This window comes from Pygocentrus nattereri, chromosome 15 (assembly GCF_015220715.1).
Source record: "Pygocentrus nattereri isolate fPygNat1 chromosome 15, fPygNat1.pri, whole genome shotgun sequence".
Taxonomy (NCBI): domain Eukaryota; kingdom Metazoa; phylum Chordata; class Actinopteri; order Characiformes; family Serrasalmidae; genus Pygocentrus; species Pygocentrus nattereri.
Window position 1 is genome coordinate 37,001,352 of NC_051225.1, and position 21,906 is coordinate 37,023,257.

The following is a 21,906-nucleotide window of genomic DNA, read 5'->3' on the forward strand; positions in this document are numbered from 1 at the left end:
TATATTACTTGTTAAACATGGTTTTAAACATATAGAATTCAGTTGTAATAGTAAAAATGTGGCCTGTTCAAACGTTGTCACCTTTTATTTTGAATTTTTATGTACAACTTGGCAAATAAATAAAAATTGCGCACTAAAATTTCCTGAAAAATGCCATATTTGTTTGTGCTCTCTGTGGAGGATATGGTTCCTTATTTTCTTTTAGTCAACATTAAATCAGTAAACAAAAACAGTAAAAAAGGAAAATTCAGACACCAAACATGTCTTGGCTGATCGGCAGCATTTGAGATGAGGAAGAAAAGTGTCTTAAATGTTATTCTTGCCAAACTACCAGTTTAACTGCAAAATCATTTGTGATCATTTATTAGCTTCTTTATTTAGTAACTAAATTTTAAATTTTTAAATTTCCTTTTTTCCCACTATATCAAGGTTTCTGTGTCACTACCACCATGTGAAAGTAAGAACTTTAACTGGGCTGGAACTGAACTTTCGCTTTAATGCTGGATTCAGCTCCATTGTTGACTCAAATGTAATTTTTCAAACTCCAGGTTAAAACCCCCCAATATAGAAGTGGTCAACCAATGAAGAAGTTCACCGTTTCCAGTGAGCAGGCGTGTATTGAGCAGCTTCCTGGCTGGCCTCATCACTGCAGCTTCCGTCTATACTGTACTGTGGAAGATAATAGAGCAACGGCACGGCTGCAGCAGCCAAGATTTCTCTCCCGTAAACAAACAAAGTGTTTCCTTCCCCTCTGTGTGGTCTTTTTTGGCAAGCACAAAAAACAAGAAACTTGCCTCAAACCGTTCCACTTCTGTGAGGACAGCCAAAGGTTAAGGGTTATCGCCTCGAGCTGGCTGTTTCCGTTATATTACGCAGGTCTCTGCAAGCTGGAACTGAGCCAGGATGACTACGGAGGCCTGTGGTGGGTTCGTTCTTATTCTAATTACAATGCTCAAGAGGGAAGCTCTGTCCAAAAAGGGGATGCAGGGAAAGGGCTGGGCGATATATCGTCTACAACTCCAATTCCAATGAAGTTGGGACGCTGTGTAAAACATAAATAAATGTACAATAATTTGCAAATCCTTTTCAACCTATAATCAATTGAATACACTACAGAGACAAGCTATTTCATGTTCAAATGGATAAACTTTGTTTTTTGCAAATAAGAAATGAAAGTTGAGGAATGCTCAAAAACACCTGTTTGGAACATTCCACAGGTGAACAGGTTATTTGGAAACAGGTGAGTGTCATGACTGGGTATAAAGGGAGCATCCCTGAAAGGCTCAGTCGTTCACCACTTTGTGAACAACTGCGTGAGCAAATAGTCCAACAGTTTAAGAACAACATGTAATTGCAAGGAATTTAGGGATTTCATCATCTACAGTCCATAATATCATCAAAAGATTCAGAGAATCTGGAGAAATCTCTGCAAGTAAGCAGCAAGGCAGAAAACCAACACTGAATGCCTGTGACCTTCGATCCCTCAGGCGGCACTGCATTAAAAACCCACATCAGTCTGTAACGGATATTCCCACATGGGCTCAGGAACACTTCAGAAAACCACTGTCAGTGAACTCAGTTCGTCGCTCCGTCTACAAGTGCAAGTTAAAACTCTGCCATGCAAAGCGAAGCCACATATCAACACCACCCAGAAACGCCGCCGGCTTCTCTGGCCCGAGCTCATCTGAGATGGACCGACGCAAAGTGGAAAAGTGTCCTGTGGTCTGACGCGTCCACATTTCAAATTGTTTTTGAAAATGATGGACGTCGTGTCCTCCAGGCCAAAGAGGAAAAGGACCGTCCGGATTGTTTTCAGCTCAAAGTTCAAAAGCCAGCATCTCTGATGGTGTGGGGGGGTGTTAGTGCCCATGGCAGGGGTAACCTGCACATCTGTGAAGTCACCATTAATGCTGAAAGGTACATCCAGGTTTTGGAGCAACATCTGCTGCCATTCAAGCAACGTCTTTTTCAGGGACGTCCTGCTTATTTCAGCAAGACGATGCCAAGCCACATTCTGCATGTGTTACAACAGCGTGGCTTCGTAGTAAAAGAGTGCGGGTACTAGACTGGCCTGCCTGCAGTCCAGACCGTCTCCCATTGAAAATGTGTGGCGCATTATGAAGCGCAAAATACGACAACGGAGACCCTGGACTGCTGATCAACTGAAGCTGTACATCAAGCAAGAATGGGAAAGAATTCCACCTACAAAGCTTCAACAATCAGTGTCCTCAGTTCCCAAACCCTTATTGAGTGTTGTTAAAGGAACGGTGATGTCACACAGTGGTAAACATGCCCCTGTCCCAACTTCTGTGGAACATGTTGCAGGCATCAAATTCAAAATGAGTGAATATTTGCAAAAAACAATGAAGTTTATCCGCTTGAACATTAAATATCTTGTCTTTGTAGTGCATTCAATTGAATATAGATTGAAAAGGATTTGCAAATCATCGTATTCTGTTTTTATTACTGTTTTAAATAACGTCCAAACTTCATTGGAATTGGGGTTGTACATCACTATATCGTTATTGGTGCTGCACAGCAATAGTGATTTCTTTTTGTTTTAGCTGCAGTAGGAACACCGAGAATGTCAAAAATAAAATAAAGAAAAAAACATTTTAAAGAGTTGATTCACACTTACACAGCTGAAGGGCAAAACATCCACCCTCAAACCTGGATCAACTGCTGTCCTCATTCCCAAACAGCTATTATATGGAAACATATTGGTGTCCAAATTAAAATGAAAGTATAATATATGTAAAATGCCACTGTATATGTATGCCCTTTAAATGCCCTATTCATTTATGCAATTCTGAGCTCAAAATGAAAATTCTAATTCAATTCTGCAAGTTTAGTCATTTAGTGCACTAGTATAGACATTTCATTTACACAAAGCTTAAGATGCTTCAGGAGTAGCTTTATTCAAATCATGCTTATGACTGACCGTTTGGGAGGTCAAAGAAAAACCACATTAAATAAAATATGCAGTTCTGGAAATGCATTTTAATTTAAATAAAGCTACTCATGAAGCATGTAAATATATGTGCAAATGACATGTCAATACTAGTGCACCAAATGGCAAGTTAAAATAGCAGTATTAAATATGAATTTTCATTTTGAGCTCAACATTGCAGAAATGAGTGGGAAATTTACAATTTACAAATACATTGCCATCTTACCACTATGCTTCCATATTATTAAGTGTTGTTAAAAGGAAAGATGATGTAACACAGAGGTAAATATGCTCCTGTCTCCACTTTTTTGGAACACTTTGCAGGCATTAAATATACAAAAGTCAAAACAGCGTGCTTTTGTATTGTTTTCAATATAATAAAAATCAAGCAAAATTTACTAATCACTAGCCACGTTTACATGCAGCCGAATAATCTGTTAATAATCCGATTTACAGCTCAATCAGAATGGATTACATCCATGTATACAACTCAATCAGAATAAACTAGTCTGATTGAGGCCAATACAGTTTATATCCCATTGAGCGTGGTGGGTAATCCTATAAATAATCTGTGTTAATGCCTGTATCTGATTATAACCCCAATCAGAAAGATTGAGTGTGTTTATTTATAACATACGTTTATAACGTTCAACGTGGTGGTGAAATCGGTCTGCAGAGGAGATGAAGTTTATGATCTTTAAAGGACGGCGGTGGGACGGGTGTCCAGCTTATGTGTCTCAGAACACGACGTCTTCCTCTCGGCCTTCTTTGATAAGGACATGTGAAGTACCTTTTCCTGAGTCTGACGTCATTTTAAAGTATTAAAAACACAAGCACTGCTCACTGCTGCTCATCTCACTCTGACTGGACTCGTGGAATGCAATGCTGGTTGTCATGGTAATGTCTACACTAAGTGGTTCACTACACATGCACGTAATTTTGGATCAAATAACTTGTAGTGAGCATGTAAACAGATTTTCCATCAGACTGTTGAGTAGAGTGAGCCTATAAACACCTCAGTCTTCATTTATAATTGGAATGTATTCAATCGGATTGGCAAAAATCTTGCATGTATTATATTACACAGGTTTCACATACTGTACCAACTTTTTGTGAGGTTTGTAAGCACATTAAGCAAATTCTGAAAATACATAATGCCCAGCAGTGCAAGGAAAGAGGGAGGATAAAGGAATGGAATAGACAGACAAGATGAAGGAGGAGGACAAGGATGAAGAGAGAAAAGAGCAGAGTGAAAGAGAGAAACCAGATAAAAGAGGACACAGGGTGAGCAACCCGGGGCAAGCGAGAGAGAGAGAGCGAGAGAACGAGAGAGCGAGAGAGAATAAAAGAGAGATCTCAATGACTCAAGGCCTGAGAAATCTCCTCAAAACCACAAATACAGTTGGCCGAGGCAGGAGTTATATAAAGAGCATTTTTTCCTCAGCGCCTCTGGCAGCTGCTGCCGCTCTCAGCTGTGGTTCTGCTGCACTTTCTTCAAAGCTGGCGCCGCCATAGCCCAGGAAAAAAAAACAATAATGATCCTGCCTGGCTAAGTGTTTCAAACGCTCACTCTCTGCTTGTTCCATCATGTACAGTAGTCTAAGCATAGGTTTTTTTCCCCGCTCATTCCAAAGCTGCGTAAAATTAATTCCATGACATGTTAATAAGGGTGAGATGAAACGGCAAAGCCGTGAGAATCGCTTGTTCAACAAACTAAGGCATTACGCTCTTGTTATTGATGGTCAAGTCTGGGTTATGCTACTTCCGAGCAGCTCTGTAAACGTTTAGAGTCTAGACGAGTGAAGATTAGGAACTGAAAAAGCAAAATGATTGCTGGAAGGCTTACGGTGAAAATACTTAGACACAAAACTTTCATCATTTTCTGTATTATTTACTTTTTTATTCTATATTTATTTTTAAGCAGAACTGCTCCAATAATTAAATGACTAAGATGGAAACCAAGTCATTCAGTGATTTTGTGTGAAATACTAGAGAAACACTGACTGACATTGTTTCACAACAGTTCTGAGAACATTTTAGACTAAATTTGTTGGGTTTGGGTCAGGTTCAGACAAAGCCTTGTTGGGTTTGGGTCAGGTTCAGACAAAGCCTTGTTGGGTTTGGGTCAGGTTCAGACAAAGCCTTGTTGAGTTTTGTTCAGGTTCAGACAAAGCCATGTTAAGTTTTGTTCAGGTTCAGAGAAAGCCTTGTTGAGTTTTGTTCAGGTTCAGAGAAAGCCTTGTTGAGTTTTGTTCAGGTTCAGAGAAAGCCTTGTTGAGTTTTGTTCAGGTTCAGACAAAGCCTTGTTGAGTTTGGGTCAGGTTCAGACAAAGCTTTGTTGGGTTTGGGTCAGGTTCAGACAAAGCTTTGTTGGGTTTGGGTCAGGTTCAGACAAAGCCTTGTTGAGTTTTGTTCCGGTTCAGACAAAGCCTTGTTGGGTTTGGGTCAGGTTCAGACAAAGCCTTGTTGGGTTTGGGTCAGGTTCAGACAAAGCCTTGTTGGGTTTGGGTCAGGTTCAGACAAAGCCTTGTTGGGTTTGGGTCAGGTTCAGACAAAGCCTTGTTGAGTTTTGTTCAGGTTCAGACAAAGCCATGTTAAGTTTTGTTCAGGTTCAGACAAAGCCGTGTTAAGTTTTGTTCAGGTTCAGACAAAGCTGTGTTGGGTTTGGGTCAGATTCAGACAAAGCCTTGTTGGGTTTGGGTCAGATTCAGACAAAGCCTTGTTGAGTTTTGTTCAGGTTCAGACAAAGCCATGTTAAGTTTTGTTCAGGTTCAGACAAAGCTGTGTTGGGTTTGGGTCTGGTTCAGACAAAGCTTTGTTGGGTTTGGGTCAGGTTCAGACAAAGCCTTGTTGAGTTTTGTTCAGGTTCAGACAAAGCCTTGTGAAGTTTTGTTCAGGTTCAGACAAAGCTTTGTTGGGTTTGGGTCAGGTTCAGACAAAGCCTTGTTGAGTTTTGTTCAGGTTCAGACAAAGCCTTGTTGAGTTTTGTTCAGGTTCAGACAAAGCCTTGTGAAGTTTTGTTCAGGTTCAGACAAAGCTTTGTTGGGTTTGGGTCAGGTTCAGACAAAGCTTTGTTGGGTTTGGGTCAGGTTCAGACAAAGCCTTGTTGAGTTTTGTTCAGGTTCAGACAAAGCCTTGTTGAGTTTTTTTCAGGTTCAGACAAAGCCTTGTTGAGTTTTGTTCAGGTTCAGACAAAGCCTTGTTGAGTTTTGTTCAGGTTCAGACAAAGCCTTGTTGAGTTTTGTTCAGGTTCAGACAAAGCCTTGTTGAGTTTTTTTCAGGTTCAGACAAAGCCTTGTTGAGTTTTTTTCAGGTTCAGACAAAGCCTTGTTGAGTTTTGTTCAGGTTCAGACAAAGCTTTGTTGGGTTTGGGTCAGATTCAGACAAAGCCTTGTTGGGTTTGGGTCAGGTTCAGACAAAGCCTTGTTGAGTTTTGTTCAGGTTCAGACAAAGCTTTGTTGGGTTTGGGTCAGGTTCAGACAAAGCCTTGTTGGGTTTGGGTCAGGTTCAGACAAAGCCTTGTTGAGTTTTGTTCAGGTTCAGACAAAGCTTTGTTGGGTTTGGGTCAGGTTCAGACAAAGCCTTGTTGGGTTTGGGTCAGATTCAGACAAAGCCTTGTTGAGTTTTGTTCAGGTTCAGACAAAGCTTTGTTGGGTTTGGGTCAGGTTCAGACAAAGCCTTGTTGAGTTTTGTTCAGGTTCAGACAAAGCTTTGTTGGGTTTGGGTCAGGTTCAGACAAAGCCTTGTTGGGTTTGGGTCAGATTCAGACAAAGCCTTGTTGAGTTTTGGTTGAGTTCATGGTTTAAACATTATGTGGTTTAGGATGGGTTCAGACAAATTTCTGCTGGTCTGGGTCAGGTTCAGACAAAATTTTGTTGGGTCTGGGTCTGTTTCACATAAAATTGTTTTGGGTTTGGGTTGAGTTCAGACAAATTTTTGCTGGGTTCTGATTGAGTTCATACTTTAAACATGTGGTTTAGGTCAGGTTCAGCCAAAATTTCATTGGGTTTTGGTCAGGTTCAGACAAAATTTGTTGGGTTTGGGTCTGGTTCACCTAAAATTCTATTGGGTTTGGGTCGAGTTCACATAAAATTCTGTCAGGTTTGGGTCGGGTTCAGACAAAACTTTGCTGGGTTGTGGTCGCATTCAGACAAAATTTTGTTGCGTTTGGGTCAGACGCCAAGCGTTATGTGGGTTGGTCAGGTTTGGATAAAATTTTGTTGAGTTTGCGTTGTGTTCTGATAAATTATTTTGGATTGAGGTTGGGTTTAGGCAAAAACTTTGTTGGGTTTTGGTCATGTTCCAATTTGAGTTGGGTTCAGACTCAAAATATAATGATGTGGTTTGGGTCTGGATCAAAAACTTTGGGCTGACTAAAACCTCTTATTAAAGTAATCAGTTGACTTTCTTGACTAAATTTAGCAATCAAACCAACAGACTGCCAGACAAAGGCAGAAGTCTGACTTGCAAGACTAAGTTTAACTTTTTCATTTCTCTGACAATTCAGAGAAGAATGCAGATTCACTGCAGTAAATCATTTAATGTTACATGAAATGGTAACAACGCCATTTGAATGGTGGGTTTGGATTAGGAAGGCTAAGAAAGGCCACTGTTTTTATTGTTTAAATCAACTGACAGAAATCATATTTGAATCGTTCAGTCACATAATTACATTCAAATCCTCAAAACATAAGAAAAAGCTACATAAAACATAAGTGTACTTAATAGGTGAGAATGTTTACCAAAAAAACAAGAATAAAGAAAATAAAAATAAATGAACCGACTCATGCTCAAGGTTTCCCTTCGAGGAATCCTCTCTCTGTTAAGCCTGGACGAGGGAAGCTCTTGGCATGAAAAACAAAGCTGTAAGCAGCAGTTAAAACAATGCAGCTGTGGTAAACAACACATGAGGCGAATCACTAAGTGCATACTTATGCTGATGAAATCAACCAGCACCCTGCTTTGAAAGGTAGCCATTCTGCGAGGGAGCTAAAACAAAGGAGGAACGAGAAAAAAGAAAGTTTTGAGAGCAGCGGAAGGGCTGTGTGTTCCGAAACAGCTGTCAGAGTCAAGTGCCATCAAGCTCTAATAAGAAACACTCAAGAGGAAAAACAAGCAGGAAGCAATTATTTCAAGACGAAGGGGACACCGTAAAGTTTAAGCTGCACTGCTGAAGGGGGACAGATGGTGACTGTTAAGAAGTGTTGAATTTTTTAAAAGAAGCCCTGTAGTCAGCAATCAGACACAGTTCACAATGGGTCCACTAGGGGGCACCCAGTATTTGTCTTCTCAGATACGTTTGTATAATTCAATGAATTATGGGGGATTTCCATTAATATCTTAAAATCTTAAGAACAGCAATGAGTGAACATTTCAGAGGCTTTATAATGATAATGGTGACGGCTAAAAAAAAAGCATGTAATGCTTTCAGATAAATAGTTTACAGTTCGCTAGCTAGCTGAGCGCCTCTATTGACTTTCATATTAACTATAAGCTAATATTAATCTTTTTTTTCCCCCAGAATTTGGCCAGTTATGACTACAATGACAAGTATGTTTGAGACAGTCACACATCATTTATAGGTTTTTGCAGGAGACCAAAGTTCGGACATTCTTGGGTCAATAATGTACGTAGTCTCACTTGTTTTTTTTGTCATTTTCGTGCAAAAATAAATAAATAAATAAATAAAAATCAGTTCAGACATCTTCTTAGAACAGGTCATACGGCTCTACCACTGCTCTGATGGGAAAACTTCCTTTGCGGTAAAATAAAGCTCTGCTGATCGTTCTAACATCGTTTTGACGACAAACGGTCTTAAATGTTGGAGTTCATTTATAACTGCTAATTCAACCTTCAATCCTGAAGGATGGCGTGCAAACTGCTGGTCACCATAGCAACACTGACAACAATCTCACCTAGCTGGCAGCTAACGAGAAGGCAAGGAGAAAGATTTAGGATGAGCCTTGATCATCTGGCGACGAATAGACTTATTTGCATTTATATTCACTCCAGCTGGTTTCCTGATTCGTTTAATCCGCAACGAGAAACTGACAAACACTAAAGTCACAAAGCTGAAGTCAGTTTCTTGTTTGAATTCTCCCGTTTCACCTTAAAAGGTGCAGCAGTTATGTTCTGGCTCCTCACGCACCACTTAAGGTGGAACCAGAAAATTAGAACAAGAAGCTGGAGAATATGATATCGAAAATTTAAGTGCACAACTTTTTTTTTAACATATTAGAAAAAGACTGCGATGGACTGGCGACCTGTCCAGGGTGTATCCTGCCTTCCGCCCGATGACCGCTGGGATAGGCTCCAGAACCCACCCCCCCGGCGACCCTGAGGGAGAAGCGGCTTAGAAAATGGATGGATGGATGGATGGATGGATGGATGGATGGATGGATGGAAAAAGACAATAAAAAATATTAAATTTGGACCTTAAGGGCTGCAATTATGCTCTTTTTCTTGTAATTGTGCATTAAAAGTCCAAGTGAAGGACTGTCACTTTTGCAAATTAGTACAATTGTAATTTATTCACAGGATTTCACAGGAAAAAGAACATAAATGCAGCCATTAAGTGCAAATGTTTGGCCATATTTTATATTTTCTTTTTCCAAAGTCTCTAAAATGTTAAATATTTATCATTTAACCAGGGGCATTCAAATGTCTGTATATAAATGTATATGTCAACACAAATTCTGAATGATGAAGCAGTGAAGCGGTTCAGACAAAAGGTTTTCTAGACTAAGATATGAGCAGCTGCTACCTGAACTGACTCAAATAAAATGCAATAATACGCAAAACAGTCCAGAGTGCAGTCAGGGAGTTTCCCCTACTGAGAAAGATATGAAGATATCTAGCAAAATTTATTAAAGACTCATAGAAACACAAATGTTTACCGAGTTAAATGGTTGTGTTACTTTGCTGAAGTTCAAAGCCAGCTGTATTAATTATGTGGGTTTTTTTCATGATCTACATCGTAATTCTGATGCCAGGCTGGTGTGGAATATTTTGCTTTTCTGTTTTAATCCATTTGTGTTGACAGCATCTTTTTACTCCACTGTGAACCTGACACGTTTTGCAAGAAATCACTGCCTGAGCAATTTGTAGTCACTACAAAGAAACAGTGCAGGCTTAAAGATGATTACAATTTTCCGAAAGCTCAGATATGAGTAACGCGATGCGTCTCCCATGGGTCACTCAATTTTCCGACTGCTTCAGACAGAGAGAACAAAACAAGAACAACAAAGTGTCGTACAGCATTAATAGAAACAGTCTAGCCAGAATCTGCAGTCTTATTTGTGCAATAATACAGAAAGGCCTCAGTAGGCCTATACAGCGAGTACCCACAATCCTGTTCACGCTACAAAACCAGGGGTGTAAGGATGCATGTATTTATCCTCAAATAAATACGTGTATTTTTTAGATTCTGAGGCACAAAGTGTCTTGGTTTTCAATATTTTATGTGTTGAAAATGTCCTTAAACATGATAGTGATCCTACGTGACGTGGATTTAACTTGAAGATGGTTTGAGTTTAAAAATAGATCTTTTTCAACAGCTTCAATGAAATAAAACCCCAAAATCGCAACCCCTACAACTTATAAACTCTAAAAAATCATTTGAGAGTACCCACAGCATAAGCCCCACCCCCTGTCTGTCCCCTGTACTCTGATAGGCTGCAGCCAGACTCCTAGCTTTGATCGCTGACCGTAGACGGTGAAAGAGACACGAGTAAAAGAGAAACAGGCTCAAATTCAAATTTAGCTTTACTAAAAACTCAGAAAAAACATTCAAATCCAAGAGCCAGAGAGTGTTTAGATTTTAATATGTCAATACATCAACTGCAAAAAATAGCCACTTGTAATGAATCTTTAAATATTACATGTTAAACATTAAATATTAGTAAATTATTAAATATTACTTCATATATTTTGGCGGCATGCGCTTCAGATAAGTGTTACATTTCTTATAACGTGCCCAGGATGTGGGTCGTTCAAACCTACCGTTTTGTGCTTATAGTGTTTACGTTGGTTGACCTGCAGCTGAAACACAGCTGGTTCGTTTGGTGATATGAAAACTGCTGTCCCACCCACTGTAGCTGTGTCAGCGGAAATTACGCCGCAGTGCATGCTGGGGAGTGTAGTGCTGCTGATTGAGCAGTGGGCTAATATTAACAGAATATCTAAATCATTTCAAGGGCCAGATTGGACTGTGCCATGGGCCTGATCTGATCCCACAGGCCTTGTGTTTAACACACGGCACAAAGAACAAAAACCCAAACTCACTCACACAAGTCAGCAAACATAAAGCAGCAACACCAAAGCGGCTTTGAATCAGGAGGAGGTCGGCGCATTTATAACCCACCTCTCATAATCACACTTTTTACAGTCAAATAAAAGCAGTGCTGAGCACCTGCTCTGACTAAATAGCTACACAAAGTAAAAAAATCAGCCTATGTGAGGTTTGAGCAGGAGCAGTGGTCAAGGTTGAGTGGTTAAGAAAGAAATCCAGGGGTGGGGGTAGGAGTTCAGACAGCTGATTATCATACCTGCTTTTCTTTTTAAAGATAGTCCACAGATGTTGCTGTATTTTTAGCATTCCTTATGGCAGGCGGGGTTGCCAGGTTCAGCAAAAAACCTCCAGCCCTATGTTTGCTTAGAAGCTGTCCACCAGAAGCTCAAACTTCATCACTTACTTGCTTAGCTGCATTTTCAAACTAGAAAAATGATCCAGGGTAATATAATAACATGATTTCTTTCTGGTGGTTTTATTGGTTGGCTAGTATAGTGGATAACACACTTGGTCTACGCACAGGATGAAAGGATAAAGCTGGTTTTGAATGTTATTTCTCTACTTTACAAATAACATTTCAGTAGGTAAATGTAAAGACGAAGAGGCTTTTATGCAAATTGGTCTTTAGAATTCTGTTTTGCTTCATTAAATAGACTGAAGTGAGATGAACAAAGTGAAAACCTTATTAGACAAAAGTTTTCTTTTGGCAGATTCATTTGCAATGGCATCACATCTCAATAATTTCCATATGACGAATCTTAAAACCCTGCAATGTCCTGCTTTCAAATGTTGTGCCTGCAGCAATTCTGATCCCTATTATGAGACGGATCCATCTCCCTCTCTCTCTGTGAGATCTTCCTACACACAACTTCAAAGCTCATTCTCATTCTAAAAGGTTCTGAAGTCTGATTGGTTGAGGCACATTAGAAGTTGTTCCAAAATACATGATATTCCCATACATGACACACTGTATTCATTCGCAAAATTATTCAAATTTTCATGTTTCCTAGTGTGGCATGCGCCCGCCCCCCAGGCCCTGGCGATGACGGGCGCGAGAGCTGGCAGGAAGGCGGTGCCCGAACACCCAGCGGCGACGAACCTTGGCGAGGACGCCAGGGAGAGAGCTGCGAGTGTGGAGGGGTGGAGCGCAAAGCCTGAGCTCCCCGGACGGACGTGAGTCACGAGAGTGACGGCGGGAGGAGGAGGACGAGGACGCTGGTGCCAACCATGAGAGGCACCAGAATAAGGAGCCAGTCCCGAGCTCCGCCACCCGGGCCCTGCCCCTGGTTACACAGCGAGGCCGCTTCACTACACCTCACGTTCGACCCAGGCGGCCGAGCTGCCAGCTGGGGGCGGTAATGAGGAGGAGGAGCGGCGAGCTGTTGTTACCTCTCGGCTCGGGTGCTCACGTGAGCGCCTTTAAGAGAGCGGATCAGAGAGAGAGAGGGGGGAGGGGGAGGTAGAAGCTGCTGAAAAGTGGGCAGCACAGGTTTGGTTGTGTTTACTTGGGTGTAATTATTTGGGTGAATTAAAATAAAGGCTGCTGCCATCCTGAACCCTGAAGCCTCCAGCGTCCTCCTTGAGCCCGGGGTAGCACATGCAGTGCTACACCTGGCAACCACACCCTGATGTTAATGACTTAACTGCTTGAGATTGTAAGTAGCAATAAATTTCACTATTTACTGAACATCAGTGTATTTTATTAAACTTGTCCCTGTATTATAAAAGCAATAATGAAGGAGGGCCCAGCATTTTACTACAGTTAAATCTCGAGTGCAATTCTTATTGCTTTAATTTAACGGAAGTGACACTTTCCTTGGAAATAACAATCAACATACAGCAAATCCCAGCAAGCAGAAAACAGGATATGAAATTCATTTGTATTATGGCTTTATAGCTTAAAGTTACTTTAATGACATTTTATCAAGGGATTACTTTTGAGTACAATGAACAGAGAAGAAAGGAACATATATGTTATGTAAATAACAAATCCACTTAAATGAAAGCATACATGTTCTGCTTTCCTGCATGCTTATTACATAGTCATTCATCAGCCTAAATGCTTCTTATCTAGAAACTACACGCTGTACAAAGGCCGTGCTTCAATTATTGTTTTAAAAAAATGCTAAAATAATTTTAAAATGACCATTTAAGCCACTTATGTATCCAAGAACTCAAATTAGACTTGGTTGTCATGGTTTTCTATATAACCACCGCCTCTACTAAAGAGCACACTCAGAAGACATTTCTATAACGGCTCTTTAGTAAAGAAAACGGTTCTATATAGGACCCTGGACACTTAAAGGGCTCTGTGTGTTGCTGGATGGCTCTTCTTCAAACAGATGGAGAATGTGCTGCAGATGGTTCTAGATCAAGCCTTTTTAAAAAGGGTTCTATACAGCCCAAAATGGGTTCCTCTCTATTGGTACAATGCCAAGGTTGCAACAATACAAAACCACTTTTGGTGCCTCGCAGAACCCTTTTCATCTTCAGCACATTCTCCTCCAATCTAAAGAAACCTTTCATGATGCAAAGAACCCTGTAATTATGTGAAGGGTTCTTTGAATGTTCATGGTTCTATACAGAACTAATTTCTTTACTACAGAACCCTTTGAGATCCATCTTTTTTAAGCATGTTCTTTAGTAAAGAAAGGGTTATATAGAAAACCATGACACTCAAGTAAAATTTGATGATTTTTTATTTATATAGGAATATAATCTTCTAAATAATTATTCTATAGAGCACCAAAACAGAATCTCTATTAGCAGACACACACACACACACACACAAACACAAACATATATATATATTTTACACAAATTATGCCAAAAACTTGAAAACGCCAAAATTGGACATACAAAACAATCACTATCCAAATAATACATGGTATATTGAAGGGAGATCTGGACCTACTGCCCGATCCCTTAAGAGCTGAAGGGGTTAAAAATAGGATGGTAAAGAAAAAGGAAAGCAAAAGATCTACAGCACCAATAATGTCCACAACAAGTGTGGCGCTTAAGAAAAGCATCAGACTGCGTTTCCCTATGGACCATATGGAGCCATGGAAAAGCGCTCTTTATAATGCGGCTGGGCCCGACTATGACCTGCATGGAAAGTCCCCGCAGTGGAAAGTCCCTCCGCTGAGGCTGAAGCTGACAGATTGTGGAGGCAGAAGATCAGAGGGGGCCAGGCAGGCTTTAGCCCTTTGGCCAAGAAACACACTGAATATTACATTACATTAGCCTAGCGCTCACACACTCACATAATACTCCCCCTCTATAAAACAAATCCACATCCACATCCATACAGCACCGAGGAGAAGTTTCAGACAACCTGAGAAAACGAGCTGTGAAGCTACAGTCGTATGTGAAGTCTGAACACCCCGTTCAGACAAAATGCTTTGCTGATTTTCACACTTTCTCAACAGGGAACAAACATTCTTCTGCCAACTTTAGTGAACAACTTCTATTCACTTGAACAAACTGGAAAAATACAAAAAATAAAATGCGGCATAACTTCTGCACATTTTTTCCCCCAGAAAATAAACAATAACTGTGTTCTCAAATGTGCATAAAAGTTTTTAAACTGGTCTGAGAACCAAAAGGATCCCACCAACACCGTCCTGTGGGCAGCGTCCTGTGACCACTGATGAAGGACTAGAGGATGACCGACACAAACTGTGCAGCAGCAGATGAGCTGTTGTCTCTGACTTTACACCACACCTACAAGGTGGACCGACAAGGTAGGAGAGTCTAATCGAGTGGACAGTGAGTGGACACCTCCAGTGGCGCTGCTGTGTCTGATCCACTCACACCAGCACAACACACTCTAATACACCACCACCACGTCAGTGTTTCTGCAGTGTTGAGAATGACCCACCACCCAAATAATACCTGCTCTGTGGGGGTCCTGACCACTCTAACTGTAGAACTACAAAGGGCAAGCAATACACTCTGATGAAGCTTATTTTGTCCACTCATATAGCTCATATAATAAAATGCACTGCTTTTAAATAGAGAAATCTTTCTTTATGGTCAGAACTGAGCAAATAAGACTAAAATTAATCACGATAAATTGATAAATCATGAAAAACTATTTTAATCGTTTTATATTGCTTGTTTATTTGTACTTACTCTAATATTATACAGCCTTTCTACTGGTGAAAACAGGCCTAATGCTGAGATAAACAGTTTTAACCATTTTCACAGCTGCCTCTTCTTACACAGTGCTGTATAATGTACAGTATTTTTAGGGACAAGTCCAACACATGTGCCTCCGCCACAGCACAGGAATCCTCAAGAGACAGGCATGGAGAAAAAAACCCACACTTTTCAGAGGAAATGGACACTGGGAGGCTTTCTTGTCACTTATATCCCCAAACCTGTCAGTCTCTCAGACTAGGAACCATGTGGCGGCAATATGACAAGCCATCGGCACGGGAAACGGGCAGGAAGAGGAAGTCAACAACTCTGTAGTGGCACGGAGGCAGCAACAATGCACACATTGTGCACAGAGAGAGTGAAGGGGGGGGATTAAAGAGGCTATGCTCGCACGACGCTATGCTAATAGGCTCCAAAAATGGAGTGAGTGTGCCACCTTCTACTTTCTTCCCTCACTGAACCCACTGAGAACATCCTACACATAAAGGGCCCATATATCACATTCCAACGGCCCATAATCTATATTTATCCTGAATTCTAGCTTTTTCCAGCATTTTGGTGGTTAAAAAAATTTAAATGAATTTTTACATAACTTTCCAACCTCTCCTATCCCTTATAATTAATCGGGCTGCTTTATTACTGTACTTTTAACACTGATTCATGTAAATTTTATTTATTTTTATTATTTATTTTACTTATTTAAATACATACACATACAAAATATAAAAAATATATAAAAAATACCAGTGCTGTCACATCAAAATCTGTAAATCTGAAAATCACAGCTGCTGTTTACACTGTTTGAACGGTGTATTGAATTAGAAACAGATTTATAATGTATGGAAATGTGCTATAATGTGGTTACAGTGCATTATCTGCTGGTTGTTTTTCAGTGAGGTGACAACAGATCAAATGTCAACAATGCATTCAAAACACATAAAAGTGGATAGAAACAGACTGTTGTTACTCAGGGGCCCGAGAGACCACCACTCAGACAGCTGGCTTTACAGCACAATAAGAAAATTAGCACACAGATCAATTCAGAGTATTGATTTAGTATCAGATTAAAATGAACACCTTTCTGTCTCCCATTCACTTTCTCAGTTCACTTCAGAGAAAGAGAGAAAGAGAGACAATGAGAGAGAAATCAGAGAGAGAGAGCGCGAGAGAGAGGGTGAGAGTGAGAGAGAGCGCAAGAGAGTGAGAGAGAGCGCAAGAGTGAGAGAGAGCGAGAGACAATGTGAGAGAAATCAGAGAGAGAGAGAGAGAGAGAGAGAGAGAGAGAGAGAGAGAGAGAGAGAGAGAGAGAGAGAGAGAGAGAGAGAGAGAGCGTGCGCGCGAGAGAGAGAGGGTGAGAGTGAGAGAGCGCAAGAGCAAGAGCGCAAGAGAGTGAGAGAGAAAGAGAGACAATGTGAGAGAAATCAGAGAGAGAGAGAGAGAGTGAGCGAGAGAGAGCGAGAGACAGGGTGAGGGTGAGAGTGAGAGAGAGCGCAAGAGAGAGAGAGCAAGAGTGAGAGAGAGCAAGAGAGGAAGAGAGACAATGTGAGAGAAATCAGAGAGAGAGAGAGAGAGAGAGAGAGAGAGAGAGAGAGAGAGTGCGTGAGAGAGAGTGAGAGAGAGTGAGAGAGCGAGAGACAGAGCAAGAGTGAGAGAGAGCGAGTGAGAGAGAGCGAGTGAGAGAGAGCGAGTGAGAGAGTGCGCGAGAGAGAGAGTGAGAGACAGAGCAAGAGTGAGAGAGAGCGAGTGAGAGAGCGAGAGAGAGAGAGTGAGAGAGCGAGAGAGCGAGAGAGAGAGAGCGAGAGACAGAGCAAGAGTGAGAGAGTGAGAGTGGGAGAGAGAGTGGGAGACAGTGTGGGAGTGAGGGGCAGAGGGAGGGGGGGGGGAGAGAGAGAGAGAGAGAGAGAGAGAGAAAGAGAGAGAGAGAGAGTGCGTGAGAGAGAGCGAGAGAGAGAGAGTGAGAGAGCGAGAGACAGAGCAAGAGTGAGAGAGAGCGAGTGAGAGAGCGAGAGAGAGAGCGAGAGAGAGAGAGAGAGAGAGTGTGCGCGAGAGAGAGTGAGAGACAGAGCAAGAGTGAGAGAGAGCGAGTGAGAGAGTGAGAGAGAGAGAGTGAGAGAGCGAGAGACAGAGCAAGAGTGAGAGAGAGTGGGAGAGAGAGTGGGAGACCGTGTGGGAGAGAGGGGCAGAGGGAGGGGGGGAGAGAGAGAAAGGTAGATTCAGATAACGATTCAGATAAAGACCAAGAAAGAGAGGAAATAAGAGTGAGAAAAGAAGCTACACACAACCTCGATCACCACTGGACTCACACAAAGGCCGTCTTCAACTCCTCCACCCAATGATGCAGCAAGACATCCTACACCAGCTGTCTATCAGCCTGACCCTCACTCTACTCCAGCACCGCGCAACAGCAAGGTCCCCACCCACAGAGGAAGAGCATCCAGCCAGGCACAACAAACAGGAGCGCAAACAAAGTTCCGCTGCAGTAGCTTCAGAACGAACAGCGGAGCAGAACACATACAGCCAAATCAGAGACACGCTGGCAATCACCTGCTCAAAACCCCCGAACTGACCTAAACTGATCATAGGTTTGACAACCTACAGCAGGAGTGTGAAGGTATTCGCATGTATGTAGATGTAAATATGAATGATAGCTAAATACATACAAATTTGAGCATAATTTTTTTAAAAAGTTAATACAGCAGATTTACACACAACAACCTAAAAAGTAACTGAACTGGATTTGATTGAATTTAACCAGAAATTTCTATCAGTGTAAATGTCGACCCTTCACATTAGCGGTGGGAATATACAGGGCCTGTAATCTTCAACATCTGGATTGAAGAGTGCAAACCCTGACTTTATACACACTACTAAAAACATGGATATGGGCATTCTACTTGAAACATGGTATATCAAAGATTTATCTACACACGTAATTTCAGAGAACTTACTGTTCCCTCAGTAAAAACATCCCCAAATAAAGAGTGGCAGGGAATCAGGAGGTATTTCGATTTGGCACAAGAAAGATTTAGAGAACATATATCTCCTGTTAAACGGGGTAAAGCACATACTTGGTTACGCATCAATAACAACATTATGAACACTCACAAAAATGTATCTCTGTGCAAAATGCATTCCACCTTCTGACTCCCCCCATTACCAAAAAGAATGCTTCAAAGAGCTCCAGGAAGAGGGCTTACACTTCCAGTCTCTAGGATCAGTTCTACTGTGTGGAGACCTCAATGCCAGAACAGGCAAAGAGATTGACTACATAAGTTCAGAGGGAAATAACCATCTATTCGGCCAAACCACCAACATGTACAACTCAGAACAACAATGGAAAAGAAATACTGAAATTATGCAAAGGTCTTGGTCTCTATACTGTAAGTGGAAGGATAAGAGGTGATCCTCAGGGAAACTATACACACTGTTCTTCACTGGGCAGCCGGCTTGTGGACTACATTACATTTATTAAATCAACAGATACAGAGCCTGAACTTTGTTGTACAGCCTCAGTCGCCCCTGTCAGATCACTGCCCTATGATGCTGTATCTAAAGAAACATAAAGAGCCGCATTTGATTGATGGCAAAGAGAACAATCCGTTTATTTTACCCGCCACTTTCAAATGGACAAACGGCAGCACTGGCAAATTTGAAACAACTCTTAGAAATGCGGATATAAACCTCATGATTGACACATTTCTTGACCCATCCTGTGACAAAATTTCCAAATGGCAACATCAAGAAAATTCGTTAGAAAACTTTCAAACCAGAAACACAGAAATCCTACAGACCAAGAACTCCACCTACAGTATTTGTCTGAACTGAAACAAACAAAAAAAACTACTGCAAGACAAAAAGAGCAAATACATGTCCACTCAATTATCAGAAATTGAACAAGCAGTTAATGAAAACACATTCCGGGATAAGCGGGAATAAACAAAACAAAACAAAGAATGCATACCCACTCAAAATGGGAACACCTGGAAAACACATTTTGAATCCTTGTATGAGACCCTAGATAGAACCGAATAGAATTTACAACCATCGGTCACTGCATTTAACCCATCCGTGCAGTGAAACACCCACATACATACACACTAGTGAACACACACACTAGGGGGCAGTGAGCACACTTGCCTGGAGCAGTGGGCAGCCCTTTCCATGGCGCCGGGGAGCAATTGGGGGTGAGGTGTCTTGCTCAAGGGCACTTCAGTTGTGGACTGTCAGCCAAGGGGATCGAACTGGCAACCTTCCAGTCACAAGGCTGGTTCCCTAACCGCCAGCCCACGACTGCCCATAAAGAACATAAAGATCTCAAGCAAGCACAGAAACAAAGAACCACAGAACTAAAGAACTTCGAGGAATCCGTAAAAAAAAACAAACTAACCCAACTGGACACACCTATAACAATCCCAGAACTCAGAGACCAAATTCAAAAATTAAAAGGTAAACAAAGCCTCTGGACCCGAAAAGATCAGACCAGGAATGCCCAAATACAGCAGCCCTAAGCTTCAGACGGCAGTGCTGCAACCGTTCAACCTGATTTTAAATACTGGTAAATTCCCTCAAATCTGGAACAAAGGCATCATCACCCCGATCTTCAAAAGTGGAGATAAATTACATCTTTCAAACTACAGAGGAATCTGTGTGAGTAGCGTATTAGGAAAGGTCTTCCACAGAATAATTAACACCAGGATTCAGATGTTTATAATCAACAAGATAATCAATAAATCTCACATTGGCTTCTTACCAAAACACAGAACAGCAGATCATCTGTACGCCCTCCAAACCCTAATAAACAACCACGTCCACGACAAACCACAAGGAAAAATCTTCGCCTGCTTTCTGGACTTTTAAAAAGCCTCTTGACTCTGTTTGGCACAAAACACTATTTTACAAACTAATACAAAGTGGTGTTGCAGGTCAAGTATACGATATAATAAAAAAACATATACAGTAGCACACTTCTTGTTTGCAATGGTGATGGAAAGGTTGACAGATGAGGTCAGGCAGGAGGCTCCATGGACCATGTTGTTTGCAGATGACATTGTAATCTGTGGTGAGAGTAGAGAGCAGGTGGAAGAGAATCTGGAGAGGTGGATGTTTGCACTGGAGAGGAGAGGAATGAAGGTCAGTAGAGACAAGACGGAATACATGTGTGTGAATGAGAGGGAGGCAGGTGGAAAGGTGAAGATGCAAGGAGTAGAGGTCGTAAAGGTGGATGACTTCAAATTTCTTGGGTCAACCATCCAGAGCAATGGACAGTGTAGAAAAGAGGTGAGGAAGAGGGTGCAGGCAGGATGAAGTGGGTGGAGACGGGTGTCAGGGCTGATGTGTGACAGAAGGATAACAGCAAGAGTGAAAGGGAAGGTTTACAAGACAGCAGTGCGTCCTGCTATGATGTATGGTGTGGAGACTGTGGCTCTGTCTAAAAGACAGGAGGCTGAGCTGGAGGTGGCGGAGATGAAGATGCTGAGATTTTCGTTGGGAGTGACGAGGCTGGACAAGATTAGAAATGAGCAGATCAGAGGGACGGTGAAGGTGGAGCAGTTTGGAGATAAAGCCAGAGAGGCCAGGTTGAGATGGTTTGGACGTGTGTTGAGGAGGAATAGTGGATATATTGGGTAAAGAATGTTGGAGATGGAGCTGCCGGGTAGAAGGAGAAGAGGTAGACCTCAGAGAAGGTTTATGGATGTAGTGAAGGTGGACATGGAGATGGTTGGTGTGAAAGTAGAGGAGGCAGTGGATAGGGCAAGATAGAGGCAGATGATCCGCTGTGGCGACCCCTAAAGGAAGCAGCCGAAAGAAGAAGATACAGTAGCACACAATGCTGTGTAAAGATCGGCACAAAGAGAACAGAATATTTTAAACAAAACAAGGCAGTAAAACACGGCTGCAGCTTGAGTCCCACTTTGTTTAATGTATATATAAATGAACTGACCACTAAATTACACAACTCGACCAATCCTGGACTCATCCTAGAAGACCAGGAAATAAAATGTCTAATGTCCGCAGATGATCTAGTAACTTTAGCACCAACGAAAGACACACTCCAGCAGAACCTGTCAATACTGGAGACTTACTGTAAAGATTGGGTCCTTACAGTAAATGTTGACAAAAGAAAAATAAGGATTTTTCAAAATAAAGCCAGATAACAGGAGAAGAAATACCAGTTTAATTTCAAAGACACCACAATTTCACACGCCACCAACTACTCTTACTCCATATTAAATTCAGCAGGAAATTTTAAATCAGCAATAACGATATTATATGATTACAATATATGATATAATTAAAATACGATTAGAAAAATTTCCAAAGCAGAACTTTTTCATCTTGAATTCTGCAAAGACGTCCTGCAGGTGAAAAGAGGGGTCTTTAATCTGGCCTGCAGAGCAGAGCTGGGCAGGTTTCCGCTCATTCTGGACACCTAGAAAAGATGCGGTAAATGCTGGTACCACCTAACCCGGTCAGATCCAGACTCCCTTCACTATAAAGCCTTCAT

The 21,906-nt window shown here is 41.5% G+C and overlaps 1 protein-coding gene across 1 annotated transcript in view; it reads right to left on the bottom strand.

Moving 5' to 3' along the window:
• efl1 (elongation factor like GTPase 1) overlaps positions 1-21,906 on the bottom strand; it is a 198,541-nt gene that overhangs the window by 65,238 nt on the left and 111,397 nt on the right. The window lies entirely within an intron of this gene.